Source organism: Vitis riparia, chromosome 10, assembly GCF_004353265.1.
Source record: "Vitis riparia cultivar Riparia Gloire de Montpellier isolate 1030 chromosome 10, EGFV_Vit.rip_1.0, whole genome shotgun sequence".
Taxonomy (NCBI): domain Eukaryota; kingdom Viridiplantae; phylum Streptophyta; class Magnoliopsida; order Vitales; family Vitaceae; genus Vitis; species Vitis riparia.
The window spans coordinates 13364802-13384177 of record NC_048440.1 but is presented as its reverse complement, the minus strand read 5'-3'; the positions used below and the strand labels follow the sequence as shown (position 1 = coordinate 13384177).

General features: G+C 35.1%; 1 pseudogene; it reads left to right on the top strand.

Annotated features, from left to right (window-relative positions):
* Positions 1 to 19376, top strand: part of LOC117923541 — a 43888-nt pseudogene that overhangs the window by 5102 nt on the left and 19410 nt on the right.

Genomic DNA, 19376 nt, shown 5'->3' with positions numbered 1-19376 from the left:
ATCTTCTCTATTAGAAAACTCTTTTACATGTAGAGTTTTTAGAGCACGGTATTGAAAATTTATGAACATAGGTTGTCTTATTGATGGAATTCGGGAAATTTCGAATATCCAAATGAATAAAAAGAATAGAGAAAGAAAAATAAATCATACACTGAGATTTTTTTTGAAAAAGAAAATATAGGGATTATAGAAAGAAATAAAAGTTGCATGATTACTAATAGTTTTATATATATATATGAGGAGTAGATTCTTTGAGGTACGGAAAATTAATGCAGATATAATAAAAAATAATAATTTTCTTTTTATATGTTATTTTGAAATATGTAAAATGTTACATTTGTTTCTATGCATGCATCAAATATATATTTTGCATGAAACATATATTAGAACTTTTTCTTTTATTTATGTCAGAAAAATGTGGAGATATATTTTGAATAAATGAAACAAAATCTCAACTCTAGTTTGTTTGACCCTACTCAACCTTTTGACTCTTGTCAATGAGATACAATAGTTGATTTTTACATTTCTTGATAGGGAATGTAATTATTTTAAATCTCAACCTTTGGAGGTCTGATTGGAAGTTACTAGTATTAGTAATGGTTGATTTCATCCATTTTAAAAGGAATAATTTGAGGCTAACCATCCATTTATAAACTCCTACTTAATTGGCTACCATTTGTTATTTGATAACTAAAACACAAATATTTTGAAATGCTTTTGATTTGAATTTGATATGCAATTGTTTTGATACAAATATGAAAATGTTTGGTAGAAAAGTTTTGAATGTTTTAACATGTTTGAACTCAAAAGCTTTTATAAAAAAAAAATACACATTATATATTTTATTTGTAATTATAATTGAAAATGTTTAATCCATTTTCTTATTGGGCTTTGAGTTTATTCCCCTCCGTGAACCATTTTTCAAGTACCCTCAGTTTGAGTGAGGATTGATAGTTAGGATGAGAATTTGACATTATTAAAATATTTGTTTAAACTTTTTTTTTTTTAACATTGTTAAATGTTAGAATTTACTTACTGTTAATTATTATTCATGTTTGAAGTTGCTTGAACAAAAATATTTTGGTTGATATATTAGTTTTAAAGCCGAGATTTGAATATTTTAGAATTTTAGTTATACTATTTTGAATAAAAATTTGATAATTGGCAACTTCTAATCAAAAAATAAATATTTGAATAAATTTACACTTTGAGCATTGAAGCTTGAAGTGTGAAATGATCGTGATTGCCTTGGAGTGGGGCTTGGGGCATGACATCAACCTTGGCCTAAACCAACTGATTTGGGACTTGGACCAAGTTCAAGTTCAACTACAGGCCTTTCAAGCTTTCTCTAACAAGCCCTGTAGCATAAACGGGATGACACAATCATTTCTATTTTGTCTTGAACTCGACATCAATGGAATGTTGAGTATCATAGGTACCAAGTAATAATAGTAATAATAGTTTAATATAATAAATAGAAAGAACATATTTTTGAAGGATTTAATTAAAAATAATAATAATTTTATTATTTTTGATAAGTAGTCGTAATTTTTTGGAAGTGTTACAACTTTTATGAAAATTTGGAAACCCAGTTATTAAATTGTTATTTATTAGGAAGTTAAAAATAATATAGGTGACAAACATATCAACACAGAGAATTTTTATTTTAGGATTGTCAAACTTATAATTTTAGATAAATATTTAATAGTAATAATTTTTTATTTTATATTATATTAAGTGAGAAGTAGATTCTTCAGTATTATTTTTCTCCAAGGTTTTTGAGCAATTATTTAAGGTAAGGAAAATTAATGTAGATATTATAAAAGAAAAATAATTTATTTATATGTTATTTTGAAATATGTAAAATATTGCTTTTGTTATATATTATAACATATTCTTTTTGTTTGTCAGAAAAATGTGGAAATATACGTTTTTATAAGTTTTGAATAAATAAAATAAAATGTTTGATTCTAATTTGTTTAACCTTGATCAACGAGATATAATAGTGAAACTGTATTGATTTTTTCTTATTGGACTTTGAGTTTATTCCTCTTCACTGATCATTTTTTAAGTACCTTTCTTTTTGGACATTGTTAAATGTTAGAAATTAATTAATATTAGCTATTATTTAATTTTGAAGTTGTTTGGACAAAAGTATCTTAGTTAATGCATTAGTTTCAAAGTTGAAATTTAAAGATTTTAGATTTTTTGTTCTATTATTCTAAACTGGAATTTGATAATTAGTAACTTTTATAAATATTTGATTAATATTTGAGTCAATTCACTCTTTGAGCTTTTGAGATTGAAGCGTGAAACGAGCATCACACCCTTGGAATGGCTCTTGGGATGTGACATCAACCTTGGCGGGCGTGACATCAACCTTGGCCTTAACCAACTGTTTGGGACTTGGACCAAGTTCAAGTTCAACTACAGGCCTTTTAAGCTTCTCTAACAAGCCCTGTAGCATAGACAACCGACTTGTAAGTAGTACACCACTCAAGTTACTGACGCTCATCCTTTTTCCAGTTTGGCAACCAAATGGGATGACACAATCATTTCTATTTTTGTCTTGAACTCGACATCAATGGAATGTTGAGTATCATAGGTACCAAGTGCATTCACTGTTTGCAATTCCAATCAATGGAACAACTAGAATATCTTACCAAAAGACAAAAGGTAGTGGAGGCACCACAAGAACAAAACCAATGCTGAGAATTTAGCATCGTAGGCTTGCTTGGAATATCATTAGCTCTGCTCACGTTTCTATGGACTTGCTCCTCCTCACCATTTCAGCATCTGGACAAAGGCTATGCATTAATACCCCACTCATTCACAGAATTCTACTAAACTCTTTTCGTATGAGCGCAAACTGAACGTTCATGAATTTAAGCCGTGCTCTCTGGAGCATGGTCTAATCGTGTTCACTATGACACGAAACGGAAGTTATGTCCAAACAAATATGAATAAAGCTATGTTCCTATGAATACGATCTATGATTCGTATTATTGAGAACACAAATCGTAGTCCGTGTCCATAAGAACACAAACCAAAATCCGTGTTCACAAGAATTATCTCTGTTTGTAAACTATATCTACATGAATTCAGTTACTAGGATTCAGATAATGTTTTCTGTTGTCAACTGTTTTGTTCTACACTACTAAGAAGAAGACACATGTATTCACTAAAAGTATAAAAACTGAGAAAAATTCTAAAAGACGTTAAACAAAAAAAATCAGTGCAACTACAATACCCATTCCATGTTATGTTTTACTTACAAATTGTTCAGGAAGAAGAAGTCTTATCTAAAGTTCACCTTCCCACATGAAGCATCAAAAGTTTTATTTACCATCTTCACATTTACGGTTAGAATAGTCAAGGAAGGATCCTCAATTTTATTTCACTACAGAAAGTAAAACTCATATAACCATTGAAACTCAGCATCATTCGACAAAGGTAAAACTCCAACAACCGTCCAAGGTACATTGAACTAAAGAGGGTCATGATTTCGTCCGGGCCTAACGTGCATTGAACTAATCCTACCACTAACGTGACCTTAACCAATTCAATCCCGTTTCTTTTGAATAATATTGGGTTGGATTGAACTTACTTTTATACCAAAGCCTAAATAGCATATAAAACAACAATAAAAAAATATTTTTTATTATAAAATGAAATAATACATAATATACTATAATTTGATTCAAGAAAACAAACAAAATAAAATTATTCTATAAAATAATATAAATTTTAAATATTATACAATTTTAAATCAAATTTAGATTAAACTTGAATTAAACTACATTAAAACCTCATTATAGCACTAACATGATTATCCAAATATAGGTTAATTTCACTCACCTTTCGAGGTTTTAAATAAATACAATTAGCTTCTATTAATAAAATTCGTCAAACACCTCCCTTATTTTGAATTAGAAGGGAGGTGAGTAAAAATATCAAATGAAAATGATGGGGGAGACGTTTGATGAAATTTTAAACTGACAGAGACCAAAAGTATTTAGCCAAAACCTTAGAAAGGTTAATGAAATTACCTTTATATATATTCTTAATTTTTGTAAACGAGATATGGTAGGTAAGAAGGTGCATTGGTTTCATTATAATAATTTAAAACATGGAATTTGGAAAGGCATAGGTATAAGGATTGAGTCTGTAGAATGGAGCAAATTGGTTAGGGTGGAGTGACTCATAATTGAATTGGCTATGAATCTGAAGTTGAAAACAACCTAGCTCAACTTTCCTCGACTTTCCTCCGTAAATACCATGTGATGCTTATTTCAAAGGGATGAAAGTCAATTTTGACACTCAAAATTCTAAGTCACCCATTCCATAGCATGCTCACCCCTCAATTTGACCTCTTCATCCATATTATTAAATTTGAGTCTTTCAACAAAGTTTAAGTATTTAAAAAAAATCAAAATTCTAAGTACAACAATTGATATCATTGCAAAGAACAAAAGACCATATGACAATTTCCAATTAACATTCTTTTATGTAGTACTAAAAAGTAGTACTTTGTGGTATCATAGAAAATGTCACCTAAAATAATTATGCTTAAGGTAGCTACTTTATTCAAATCTTTAAGCTCCGGACAAATAGTTTTTCATTCAACTTTGCAAAAAGTCATAGAAAATGACTTTTTTTTTTCTTTTTTTTTTTTCAGAACAAAAAGTCATATTTAGCTATGATGTTATATTGTATTAATAGTCTTCCATTATATTTGCATGAATTTTTTTTATTGTTTCTTTAATTTAAACTCACTTAAAACACTTTGAAACTGAATAAAAGTAAATAAATGTTTTTTTAATTATGTTTTCCATTTTTAATTTTGTTTTTTTATTTATAATTTTTCTTTTTTGTAATTCTATAATAAGAAGTAAAAAATAATTTTGTAACATTTTGTTTAACCATTTATATTATTTTATAGACAACACATTATTATTAATGATTTGATAAAAAAAAAACATATAAATAGGTGTTAATTTTCTATTTTTAAATGTGTTTAAAAATTAAAAATAAAAACCTTGTAGCTTACGTTTGTTTGGTGGGATAGGATAGGATAAAATATATATCCTACAAACATAATATTTTAAGGTAGCAGATTCAACGAGATATATTATGTTAGATTATATTTATATTTAATTTTTGAAATTAGTAAAAAAGAAAAATATGAAATATATATTATTTTAAATGTTTAAAATGAAAATTATATCACATTCCAATAATTTTTATTTAAAAATTGAAATTTCTCTTATATTTAACAATATTCATGATTAATAATTTCTAAACTAATATTAGTTTATACTTTTTTTAGTTTTTCTTTTTTAAACCTTAAATTTAATTTATAATAAAAAAAATTATTTTTGCAAAATGGGTATAAAAAATTAAAAATAGATAAAAATAAATAAATAAATAAATTTATGATACATCATATATGCATAGTTTATATCTTAGCATGAGATTAGCATATTTCATGTAAAAGAGATAAAATAAAAAAATAAAAAAATAGATGGTGGATAATATATCTCACTACTTATCCTATATCATGTTTGGTTGAATATAAGATATGATAAGTGATAAATAATTTATCTTATTCTATTACCAACCAAACATGGAATATGATATAATATCACATCCCTTACCCTATCTCATACTATATTCAGCCAATAAAACATGACCTTAATATCTTTGTGCACAAAAGCCTTGTAAAAGCTAAAGATCTCATGTAGAGGAAATAAAATGAAAAAATGTTCAAGTTTAATGGGTAAAAGAATTGGTTGGCTATCAATGTCTTACTCACCTTTGTGAAAACCCCCATTTTAATGACTCCATTTTCTATATGGTAATTGATATTTTTGAGGAAAAAAAAAAAAAAGAGGAAAGAATTGATGTTTCTTACTCAAATTGCATAAACCTTGTAAAAGTTAGAAGATCCCACATAGAGAAAATAAAATGAAAAGATGTTCAAATTTAATGGTTAAAAGAGTTGGTTGGCTATCAATGTCTTACTCACCTTTGTGAAAATCCCCATTTTGATGAATCCATTTTCTAAATGGTGATTGGTATTTTTGAGGAAAAAAATGAAAAGAATTAATGTTTTTTACTCAAATTGTAGATGTCCTAAGTTTGTCCGGCCCATGAGCCCATGTGTTAGGCTATTTTATATTTGGGTATTCTCTAAGCCCAAATATGGATATATAAATAGCATTAGGTCTTTGGTATTATGAGAGAAGGGAGATTTGATTGAGAAAAAGAAAGAAAATTAAGGTTGTTTTTTGGGCACTATTCTAGGGCTTAACGTGAAGTTATAGGTTCTTTCATAAACCTTTTAGGGAAGCCCCTATGATATGTTTTCTCCCCGATTTCTTTTTGTTCATGTTTCCTGGGGTGATGGATTCCCGCCTCAAGCATTGAGATATGTATATAAGTTTTCAAGGTGAAAAAACATGTTCTTGATTATCAGTTTTTTATTCTTTTTAGGTTATTATTATTGAGGGTGGTTATTATTGTTGAGTGATTCGTCCCCAATTGGTGTACCTTTGATTGAGTCCTTAGACAGGAGTTATCAACAAAATTTATAAACCTAATTCACCATATACTAGGGTAGCATAGCATAGTGGTTCTAGGATCGTCCACAGGGATGGGTTTTCATTTCACACATGATATTAGTTTAAAGAATTGGATTGGTGTTTTTTCTTTTATGAGTTAGCTTTAAAAGAAAACATAATCTTTGGTTGAAAAAGGTTTGGTTTTAAGCTAACCAAAAATAGTAACTGATTTTAATTACAAAGAAAAGGTTTCTTGGAGTTTCAGGTCACTAAGTTCGGGTTCCTTATACAAAATGGGAGATTCCGGATCTTTTCCTAGCATTGGGGATTTAACCTATAGTTATTCTCCCAACCGGTGTGTTATAGTTGCTTCCCATTAATGGTTTCAACGCTAAATCTCTCTCACTGATGCATCTTGCAATGGCTCGTACCTCTCACCTAGTATTTTCCATTCAAGGTGATCCTTAACCTTGGATTACCCTTCAAAAGCTCGTAGGAGATAACTAATGGATGTCTCCAGGGAGTCCAAAAGCTTACCAAGTGTTGGCTATTCTAGATAATCCTACCTTTAAACCACCTCCTAGAGGCTCGCAAGAGATAACTAATGGATCTCTATTGATTGAGTTCGAAAAGCTTACCAAGTGTTGGCCTAGGTGATTATAAGGAATTTTAAGTTAACTAAAAATATAAAAACCATTACCGGGTCACAACTTCCTCTTCATTAAAAACTGAAATAAGGAAAACTCCCACTTTTGTATCCGGGTCCCTTACCTAGCTTCCTTCAGTCCAAGAAACAAAAAGCCTAGCCACTCATCCTCTGAGAAAACATCCTTAGAGATTGTTTAGTAAGAAAGAAAATACAATCAAAATGAGTAGGTAAGGCAGAGCAAAGCTCTGTATATTTCTTACTAAAAAATGTACAAGTGATTCCTAAGAATGTCTTCCGAGATTCTAAGATAGATATTACAAAAAGAGATATGTTAAGATATATAAAGAGGGATATTTTTAACCCCTCAATTGGATATCCTAAATATCTAAAAAGATCTTCAGATGATTACAAGGAGAGAATAGATAATTACACAAAATATCTTGAGGTAAAAATCTAACGGAGTCGGTGCAAAAATATCTGAAGATTACATGAAGATTTAGCAAGTCAGATATGAAGTTGCGAAAATTTCGCAAGAAGAAAAGAAGTTTTGAAATTTTCGCAATGCTGAAAAGGAGTTGCAAAATTTTCACAATGCTGAAAAAGAGTTGCAAAAATTTCGCAAGTGGTGAAAAGTGGTTACGAAATTTCCTTCTGTCTTGCGAAAATTTCGCAAGTGGTTGCAAAATTCTTCAGTGTTAGATTCTTTCTCTGATTCTCTTTCTTGCACACTTGATTGATTTGGCAAAGGCTTTGAAGCTCTCCAAAATTTGGATTCTTCATGTAATTTAGCTTCAATCTTGTTGTGCCATGGATTATACCAAGTTCTCCCTCATTCTTGGCTTGTTTTAATGATAAAAAAGCTATCAAAAACATCAAAACTTGTCAAAAACTGATTAGTAACACTTGCAAGGGCCCTTAATGTGTCAATTGAGTTAAAAGGTAATAAATACTACTCAAAAGTGTTTAAAAGAGTTTATAAGAAGTTATAAAAGAGCACTTTTTGAATAGTAATCACTTCCCCCAACCGAAATATTGCTAGTCCCTTAGCAATGAAGGAGAGAAAAACAAAAATATAAACAATATAATAATTTACAAAATCATGTTGATCACTCCAAAAAATCATAAGTGGCACGATTGTAAAGCATACTCTCACATGGAATATTAAAGAAGCAAAACCCATCCTTCAACAAGAGGATATCAAAAATCTTACCTGATCATAATTCATAAAGAGTAGGCATTATGCAAATTTAAGTATTAAGAGGATTTCCACTCTCCTAGGCTCAATCATTACTCTTCCACAAAAATCTATGTGTTAAGCTTATTAGTTTCTGAATATAGTACTCTGAACTAATCTCTCCCTTCCCCCCCGGAACCTAGTTCTTTTTCAGACTTTAGCAAATTGACCACTTCCAATAGGCTAAGAACGCACCTCTTTTATTTCACAATTTTTTTCTTGTAGGCGTGCAATGCTTGAGGTATTGTTTTCTTAAGTGTTCATGTAACGGGGATCCATCGATGACTCCCAACCAATCAAGGTTTAGGGCATTAAGCTTTAAAGATTTTTTGACCACTAACTCCTCAGATTTTACCCCGGACTTTTGAGATTGGAATTTAATACCCAAGCACCTACAAATATGTTAAACTCCACTTATTCACCCTTGTAACGAGCATTGAGGTCGGTAACTCCCAACCAATAAAGGCTTAGGGCATTGGGCTTTAAAGATTTTCACCATATACCCCTCGGACCTTGCTCGGGTTTCAAGGCAAGTGAAACACTTTGTTCTTTTTCTCTTTTTTCAAAGGCTCATTGGCCTTTTATAAGGTGTCCCAACACTATTAAAACGAGGTCAGTGGTACAAAATCTAAATTTTCCTAAGTTTAGGAAGTGAGATAGTTTTTCATCTTATAATCAGAACCTAATATGCACAGTGTGTGGTAAGATTAAAGTGGAAGAAATAAGGTTGAATTCAATAGGATTTTCAATAATTCATCAACCTCAATAAGCATAATATGACTCTAATATTCAAGTAAAAAGATAGGAATTCAATTTCTCCCATTTCATTTTGAGAATTTTTCCTTAATAATCATGGAAAATAGAGTAAAAACTTTTAAAATTAAGCAAATTTAAAATTAAGCGAAAAGTACTATTTTAACAAAATAACTTAGCATTATTAACAAAACTTCCTTCATTTGCTCTTCCCCCAACCAAGATCAACATTGTCCTCAATGTGTCAAGATCGATTGAAATATAGGGAGGAAGTGGTACCTCTTGAGTGACATGGAGTCTGAGTCATATAAGAGAAACTGCATGATTAAAAAAAAACAAAAGATTAATGAGTAAGGGAGATAGAAAAGAAAATGCCAAGTATAAATCAAAATGATATGTATATATTACTCTGAGAAAATACAATGAGATGATCATGTAATACATCAAATCCCATAATATAAAATATCAACACAAGTAATAATGTCTAATAATATACTAAGTAAATACAAAATAAAGAAATGATCAAAGAGCGGGGTTCTTTGGTGGAGATGATGGCTCAGTGGTTGCCTCGTGAGTGGCCTGAGGCGGGACATCGGCTCTGATGGTCTCCTTAGCTGGAGCTTTGGGCTCTGATGGTCTAGGAATATCAGTCTGAGGTGGTGGTAGTCCTAGATGCTGCTGAATTTGACGAATGATAGCAGTATGCTGGTCCTGCTAAGCACATATGTCTGCCATCTGCCAGAATAGAGCATTGTGCGTAGCGGTTAGTGTCCTGAACAACAGTACCATGGCACGAAACTTTGAGCCAGATACGGTGATAAAGTCCTCCGATGTAAGAGGTGAAACTTGTGGAACAAGGGGTATAACAGGAGGATCAGTAGAGGTGGCCTGAGGCATAGATGGTGCAGCAGGGGTGGGTGGAACAGACTCTGTGGGACGCTCGTCTTGTTGTGCCTGCTCAGGCTGTGCTGGTACTGGAGATGCTAGCCTGGGTGGGGCTATTTCAGGTGTTGATTTCGTTAGATTCTTACCTGCCAGTTGTGTCCATTGGTCGAGAGTGAAATGCTCTCGACAATGGTGGTGGTGCACTAGGTGGGGCTCAGTAGGATAGTCCATATGATCCAATATATGGAAGAGCAGCCTCAAAAACAACAATGGGATAGTGTCGACTCGTTGTAGCTTCTTCCTATGAACTTTCTCCTCAAAGTATAGGAGAGTGGCCATAATCAGGTGATGTGGCCTAAAATAGAAGCCCTTAGATATCCTGAATAACGTGTCCAGGATGGGTCCTCGCCTCTGCACTAGATGCTGAAGAGGGAAAATGTTGGACCACAACAATACATCTACTAGGAGCATCCCAGATGGAAGCTCCTTACGTAGAAAGAATGAATCTCCTGAAGTTCCTCTCGATAGAATGCAGACCATGTCTCGCTGAGATATAGGGGACCACTATCTGAAATGTGCTGGATCATCTGGCTAAAATGGAATATGGAGAGCCTCAGCAATGTGCCTAGCCTCTAGGATACCCTGGCACCCATTAATGCTGAAATAAATGGCGGTGGGACTCTGGGCGCCCTAAGTAGTCATGGACTGATAGAAGTCCATCGCCACTCTAGGGTAGAAAAACTCTCTGGGAGTCATCAGGCGACTGATATGGTACCTCTGGAGCAATCCAAATGAATCCCAAAGGTTCGGCTACTGTCGCATGGCCTCAATGTCGAAATAGAGCTCAGAATGAAATGACTTGGCTCTACAATCTGAATTGCCCTCAATGGGCGGCATAGTAACCATAGGCCTCTTGATGATGGCTTCCGGAGCAATGTCGGAAGGATGCTGAGAATCCGTTGGGCCTTGAGAATCAGGCTGCACATACCTAGATGTCTCTCCAGGGCCTGAGGTCCTGGCTCTCTTTGGTGGAATACAGTGTACTGATGGCTCAGGGGGCGGAGAAGTTGGCGGTCTTCGCGTCAAATATCAGCGCTGAGGAGGGCTAGAGGGCATCCCACCCTATAAGATGGAACGGTCGAGGCCTGAGGGGCCTGAGATGAATCCTAAGGAGTGCAGGCACTTGGCCGAGCCTCGCGAGATGCTGATGGGTCTATATGGCCTCCCCTAATGCGCGCCATGGCTGAAATGGGGCGAGAGGCGGAGGTATCTTCTTCTTCTTGGTGGCCGCGGGGTTTGGAATGGCGAGGAAATTGCTTCACAAGGTGGCGGTGAGCTTTTCGCAATAGAGGATGGGTCGTGCGAAATAAACAGAGGCTTTGGAGGTCTTTAAATAGGATTTTTAAGTGACCTTTAGCTTTCCTCCTGACCGTTGGTATTTCGCACAAGAGACCATTGGCATTTCGCATGGGTTTCGCAAGACAAAAACAGGTTGCGAAATTCCTGGCAACCCTTGCGAAAATTTTCGCAAATGGATTTGGGTGTTGCGAAATTTTCGCAAATGACATTTGGTGTTGCGAAATTTTCGCATTCACTACGAAATGCTCTATTTTTCCTCTGTTTTGAAATTTCCCTACATTTCATCATCAAAAATTAAATTAAGTCACAATAAAATAAAATTAAAGCAAGAAATTTCAATTTAAAACATAAACTATATCAATAAAACTTAAAAATTATCATTCAAGCCAAAATTATGGACTTAGTGTCTTCTGACAGACTAAGTCCATCTAACCATTTGTCTTTTCAAGCTTGATTTGGCTTAAGGAGGTTGATTTCCTCATTGTCTTTAGAAAATGGCTCCAGGAATGGCTTGAGACGTTGACCATTGACTTTGAAACTCCCGGTACTGTTGAGTAACTCTACTACTCCATTTGAATATACTTCTTGGATAGTAAACGGACCTATCCACCTTGACTTCAACTTTCCCGGGAAGATGTGGAGCTTAGAGTCATAAAACAAGACTCTTTGTCTCTTCTAGAATTCTTTGTGGGAGACTAACTAATCATGCCACCTTTTCAATCTCTGTTTTGCAATGTTTGAATTGACATAGGCGTCATTTCTCAATTCCTCCATCTCATTAAGGTCTAGAAATCTCTTCATGTCGGATCTGTTCAAGTCCATGTTGAGCGTCTTGATTGCCCACCAAGCTTTGTATTGCACTTTAACGGGGAGATGTCACACTTTTCCATATACTAGGCGATAAGGAGACATTCCAAGAATGGTCTTGTAAGCTGTTCTGTAAGCCCATAGTGAATCATGAAGCTTAACAGACCAATCTCTTTTGCTCGTATTCACCACCTTCATCAATATGTTCTTGATCTCCCAGTTGGCCAACTCAACTTGCCCAGAAGTCTGAGGGTGTTAAGGTGTAGCTACCTTATGCTTCACCCCGTACTTGGCTAAGAGAGTTTCAAACGGCTTGTTACAAAAATGAGTACCCCCATCATTAATTATGGCTTTGGGTACTCCAAATCTGGAGAAGATGTTCTCTTTGAGAAATTTGAGAACAACTCTGTGATCATTTCGTTTGCACGGGATTGCTTCAACCCATTTACAAACATAATCCACTCCCACCAAAATGTAGGAATAGCCAAAGGACATAGGAAAAGGTCCCATGAAGTCAATACCCCATACATAAAAAAGATTAACTATTAAAATGGGGTTCAAAGGCATCATGTTCTTACGTGTTAATTTGCCAAGCCTTTGGCATCTGTCACAGCTCCTACACATGGTGAGGGTATCTTTGAAAAGTGATGGCCAGCAAAAACCCGATTACAACACCTTCATAGTTGTCTTCTGAAAAGCAAAGTGGCCTCCACATGCGCTTTCATGGCAATGACTAAGGTTCTTTTGTTGCTCTTTCTCAGGGATGCACTTCCGTATTATTTTATCCGCACAATAGTTGAATAGGAATGGCTCTTAAGTATGAATTTTTGCAAAGAAGTGCTTCTTATCTTGTGCTTTCCACTCACTTGGAACTTCTCCGGTAACTAGATAGTTAGCAATATGAGCATACCAAGGAGCGGCTTCATCAACATGAGTGACTCCTCTGGAAAATCATCATTAATTGGCAAACTATGGGAATTATGTGCGATGGCTAGCCTCGATAGATGGTCGGTTACCACATTCTCCACTTCTTTCTTGTCTTTGATTTGAAGATTGAATTCTTGAAGCAAGAAAATCCATATAATCAGCCTTGCTTTTGCATCTTGTTTAGTCAAAAAATATTTCAAGGTCGAGTGGTCAGTGAAAACCACAATGAAAGACCCTACTAAGTAAGCGCGGAATTTGTCTAAGGCAAAAACTACAGCCAACAATTCTTTCTCTGTGGTTGTGTAGTTTTTTTGCGCTTCATTCAACGTTTTTCTTGCATAGTAGATCACATAGGGCTTTCCATCTTCTCTTTGCCCAAGAACAACTCCTATAGCAAAGTCACTGGCATCACACATCACTTCAAAGGGCAATTGCCAGTTGGGAGCCCTCACTATTGGAGTGGTTGTCAGCAATAACTTCAATTCTTCAAAACTCCGTTGACATTGATCATCCCATACAAATTTAGCATCCTTTACCAATGGCTCACAAAGAGGTCTTGCAAGTTTAGAGAAATCTTTGATAAACCTCCTATAGAACCCAGCGTGGTCAAGGAATTACCTTACTCTTTTGACAATTGTTGGCGATGCCAACTTGATAATCAGTTCAACATTTGCTTTGTCCACTTCAATGTCTTTCTTTGAAATAATATGCCCAAGGACAATTCCTTAGGGGGTACCATGAAATGGCATTTCTCCCAGTTGAGCACCAAGTCTTTCTCAATGCATCGATTCAGCATGGCTTCCAAGTCGACTAAGCATTCGTCAAACGCACTTCCATAAACGGTGATATCGTCCATAAAGACTTCCATAATACGCTCCACCATATGACTGAAAATGCTTAACATGCATCTTTGGAATATTGTCGATGCATTGCATAAGCCGAAAGGCATTCTTCTGTATGCATAAGTTCCGAATCGACAAATGAAAGTGGTCTTCTTCTGGTCTTCAACAGCAATTTCTATTTGAAAATACCTGGAGTAGCCATCTAAGAAACAGTAGAATGGATGGCTTAAGACCCTCTCAAGCACTTGATCAATAAACGGCAACGAGAAGTGGTCCTTCCTTGTTACAACATTCAACTTTCTATAATCAATACACACCCTCCAACCTGAAGTGAGGCGTGTAGAAACTTCTTCTCCCTTATCATTTTGCACCACTGTGATCCCTGATTTCTTTGGCACGACTTGCGTAGGACTTACCCATGGGCTATCTGATATGAGGTAGATAATATCGGCCTGAAGTAGCTTAAGCACTTCAGCTCGCACTACATCTTGCATGTGAGGGTTCAACCTTCTCTGGGGTTGATGAATTGGCTTAGCTTCTTCTTCCATGTATATATGATGAGTACAGACTAAAGGGCTGATCCCTTTCAGATCAGAAATTTTCCACTCTATTGCCTTCTTGCGTTTCCTGAGGATTTCAAGTAGACAATCCTCTTGAGTAGTGGTAAAAGATGAAGAAATAACAATAGGGCTCTGCTTGTTCTTCTCCCAGGTATGCATACTTCAACTCCGTGGGCAATGGCTTCAGAATAAGTTTGGGGGCTCCTCCTTAGTGGCTTCTTTTGTCTTCTCCTCATTGAATAAAGGGAGAATTTCTTTCCTCGACTTCAAAGGAGGTAGAGTAGCAAGCAAATTTAAGGGTTCAGGTAACCCTTCATCAAGATCCCCAAAACTCTCGTTCAAATCTTCTAGCATCTTCTTATCACAATGCTTATCCACTAAGTTATCAATCATGCACACCTCTTCTGGTCCTTCTTCTTCTATCGGATGGAATTGTTTATTGCACATAAGATATTAAGCTCCAATGTCATGTTGCCAAATGTAAGCTGCATGACTCCATTCCTACAATTGATGATAGCATTTGATGTAGCTAGGAATGGTCTTCCAAGTATGATAGGAATATAGTTAATTCCTTTGGCAACCGGGTCCGTATCAAGAACAACAAAATCTACTGGATAGTAGAACTTGTCAACTTGGACTAGGACATTTTCAATCATACCTCTTGGAATTTTCACAGATCTATCTACTAGAGATAGAGTGATTGATGTTTGCTTCAACTCTCCAAGTCCCAATTGCTTATAGACAGAGTAGGGTAGCAAATTCACACTTGCTCCCAAGTCCAACAAAGCTTTCTCCACACACGTCTCTCCAATCATCACTGATATGGTAAGACAACCCGGATCTTTGTATTTCATTGGAGATTTGCACTGTATAATGGAACTTACTTGTTGAGTTAAAAAGGTTTTCTTACTCACATTCAATCCTCTTTTTATAGTGCATAAGTTATTTAGGAATTTTGCATAAGTCGGAACTTGTTTGATCATGTCTAGCAAAGAGATATTAACTTTCACTTGCCTCAACACTTCAAGAATTTCTGATGCGTTACTAATTTCCTTTTTGCCATGCAAAGCTTGGGGAAATGGTGGAGGCATGTGTTTCTTTATCATTTCTTCTTGGTTGATGGTTCTCTCCAGTTTTTCATTCACATTAGCTTCAAGGTCCTCCTTCTTTGTACTGTTCCATTTCTTCTTTTCTTTGATTTCCTTCTTCTTCTCTTTCTCTGCTTCATTCTCTAGTTCTTGCTCTGGCTTGGATGTAGGCAAATCTACATCTTTACCACTCCTTAGAGTGACCACTGCTTTGACTTCCCTCAATTGTGAAGATTCTTCCTCCTGAGCCTCCATTTCATGGATACCCTTGGGATTTTGATGGGGTTGAGAAAGAAATTTTCATTTCTCTTGCACTGTGTTGAGATTAGTAAGCCTTGAGATCTGGTACTGGAGATTATCTATCTTCTAAGATAAATCATTCACCCTCTCATCCATCTTTCTGTCTAGATTGGCAATTTCTTGCCTGAGCTGAGCATTTTCTTGCCTGAATTGATCATTGATGGATTTTTGGTCTCCAAAAAAATCTCCCACGACCTTGCCAAGAATCACAATGGCTTGTTCAAGACTTGCGGGGTGCTTGTCCAAGTTGCTTGTACTAAGGTGCCCTTGGCTTCCAAGAGAAATTTAGATGGTTCCTCCAATTTGAATTGTAGGTGTTGCCATATGAATCATTTTTATTGGGCTTAAATTGTCCAATAACATTTGTTTGATCCCCAAACATTTCTCTCACAACTGGCATCGTAGGACACTCTTCCACCAAGTGCTCAAAAGATTGACAAATTGAACACGACTTAGCTTGCACTAGTGTGTCTGAAATGGCCTGCACTTCATGAATCCTCTTCACTTCAAGCTCTTCCAATCTTCTTGCCATAGATACAAATTTTGCTTTCGTATCGATATCTTCATTCAAAGTATACATCCCAGCCTTAGCATTAGAAGCATTTGGTTGAGAATTCACTCTTCCCACTTATCTAGCATTGGGCTTATCTCATCCTCTTGAAACTTCAGCTACATAACTCAAGAAATCCATGGCTTCCTCCGGATTCTTACTCATGAAGTCTCCTCTTCACATCGTTTCTAAGAGTTGCTTCATTGAGGAAGACATACCATCGTAAAAATAGCTCACCAATAGCTATGTATCAAAGCCATGGTAAGGACAAGCATTGATAGCTTTCATGTATCTCTCCCAACATTCATAGAATTTCTCATTCTCCTTAGCTGAGAAGTTTGAGATTTTCCTTTTCAAGCCATTGGTCCTGGGAGTTGGGAAAAATTTCTTGAGGAATTCAACTTGCAAATCAGTCCAAGATTGGATACTCCTTGGCCTTGTCCTTTAAAGTGAAAGGAAATAACTTAAGCCTCATCAAGTCGATTGAAGCTCCTCCTTTTCGGAAAGTATTACAAAGGTCTTCAAATTCCTTGATATGCTGGTAGGGATTCTTACTTTCCATCCCATGAAAAGTAGGTAGAAGTGGAACAATATGTGGTCGGATCACTAGTTGCTCTGTAGGTGGCACTATACATCACGGTGCACTCATACGAGGTGGATGCATGCGGTCCCTCATGGTATGCGTTGATATTCTCTTCTGGAGCATGTTGGCTATGTTGATCTTCAAGTATAGCTTCCATGACTTCCACACTCAATTCCAACTTTATTTCGTGAGGATTTTTTATTTTCACAAGTCTTCCCTTACTATCTCATATCCAATATGGCATACACAACTAGCAATATCTGAAACAAAAAAGAAAAAAGAAAACAAAAGAAAAACAATTCTAAAATAAATAAAAAATTACGGTTAACTAAAAGCTAATTAAAGGATAAATGAAAAACATAAATAAATAAAAAGAAACAAATAAAGAGTTAGGAAAAGAAAAGAAAAATCACCAAACTTGTGATGAAAATCACAAGTGTTCTGGAAAGGTTATATCACTGTAAAGTGGCACCATCCCCGGCAACGACGCCATTTTCGTCCCTAATTGGTGTACCTTTGATTTAGTCCTCTGACGAGAGTTATCAACAAAATTTATAAACCTAATTCACCATATACTAGGGTAACATAGCTAGCATAGCATAGTCGTTTTAGGATCGTCCACAGGGATGGGTTTTCATTTCACATATGATATTAGTTTAAAGAATTGGATTGGTGCTTTTTCTTTTACGAGTTAGCTTTAAAAGAAAACATAATCTTTGGTTGAAAAAGGTTTGGTTTTAAGCTAACCAAAAATAGTAACTGATTTTAATTACAAAGAAAAGGTTTCTTGGAGTTTCAGGTCACTAGGTTTGGGTTCTTTATACAAAATGGGAGATTCCGGATCCTTTCCTCGCATTGGGGATTTAACCTATAGTTATCTTCCCAACCGGTGTGTTATAGTTGCTTCCCATTAATGGTTTTAACGCTAAATCTCTCTCACCGATGCATCTTGCAATGGCTTGTACCTCTCACCTAGTATTTTCCATTCAAGGTGATCCTTAACCTTGGATTACCCTTCAAAAGCTTGCAGGAGATAACTAATGGATGTCTCCAGGGAGTCCAAAAGCTTACCAAGTGTTGGCTATTCTAGATAATCCTACCTTTAAACCACCTCCCAGAGGCTCACAAGAGATAACTAAGGGATCTCTATGGATTGAGTCCGAAAAGCTTACCAAGTGTTGGCCCAGGTGATTATAAGGAATTTTAAGTTAACTAAAAATATAAAAACCATTACCGGGTCACAACTTCCTCTTCATTAAAAACTGAAACAAGGAAAACTCCCACTTTTGTATCCGAGTCCCTTACCTAGCTTCCTTCAGTTCAAGAAACAAAAAACCTAGCCACTCATCCTCTGATAAAACATCCTCAGAGATTGTTTGGCTAGAAAGAAAATACAATCAAAGTGAGTAGGTAAGGTAGGGCAAAGCTCTGTATATTTCTTACTAAAAAATGTACAAGTGATCCCCAAGAATGTCTTCCGTGATTCTGAGATAGATATTACAAAAAGAGATATGTTAAGATATATAAAGAAAGATATTTTTAACCTCTCAATTACATATCCTAAATATCTAAAAGATCTTCAGATGATTATAAAGAGAGAATAGATAATTACACAAAATATCTTGAGGTAAAAATCTAACGGAGTCGGTGCAAAAATATCTGAAGATTACATAAAGATTTCGCAAGTCAAATATGGAGTTGCGAAAATTTCGCAAGAGGAAAAGGAGTTGCGAAATTTTCGCAATGCTAAAAGGAGTTGCGAAATTTCATAAGTGGTGAAAAGTGGTTGCGAAATTTCCTTCTGTCTTGCAAAAATTTCGGAAGTGGTTGCAAAATTCTTCAGTGTTAGATTCCTTATCTGATTCTCTTCCTTGCACACTTAATTGATTTGGCAAAGGCTTTGAAGCTCTCCAAAACTTGAATTCTTCATGTAATTTAGCTTTAATCTTGCTGTGCCATGGATTATACCAAGTTCTCCCTCATTCTTGGCTTGTTTTAATGATCAAAAAGCTATCAAAAACATCAAAACTTGCCAAAAACTGATTAGTAACACTTGCAAGGGTCCTTAATGTGCCAATTGAATTAAAAGGTAATAAATACTACTCAAAAGTGTTTAAAAGAGCACTTTTTGAGTAGTAATCATTGAGTGGTCGTTATTATTATGAAGGAATCTTTTAACCTTGATAGATGAATACTCTAGATCTCTCTCTTTATCTTTCCAACAAGTGGTATCAGAGTCTGGTTGTGGGAATCCTTATTCTTGAAAGGAACATAGA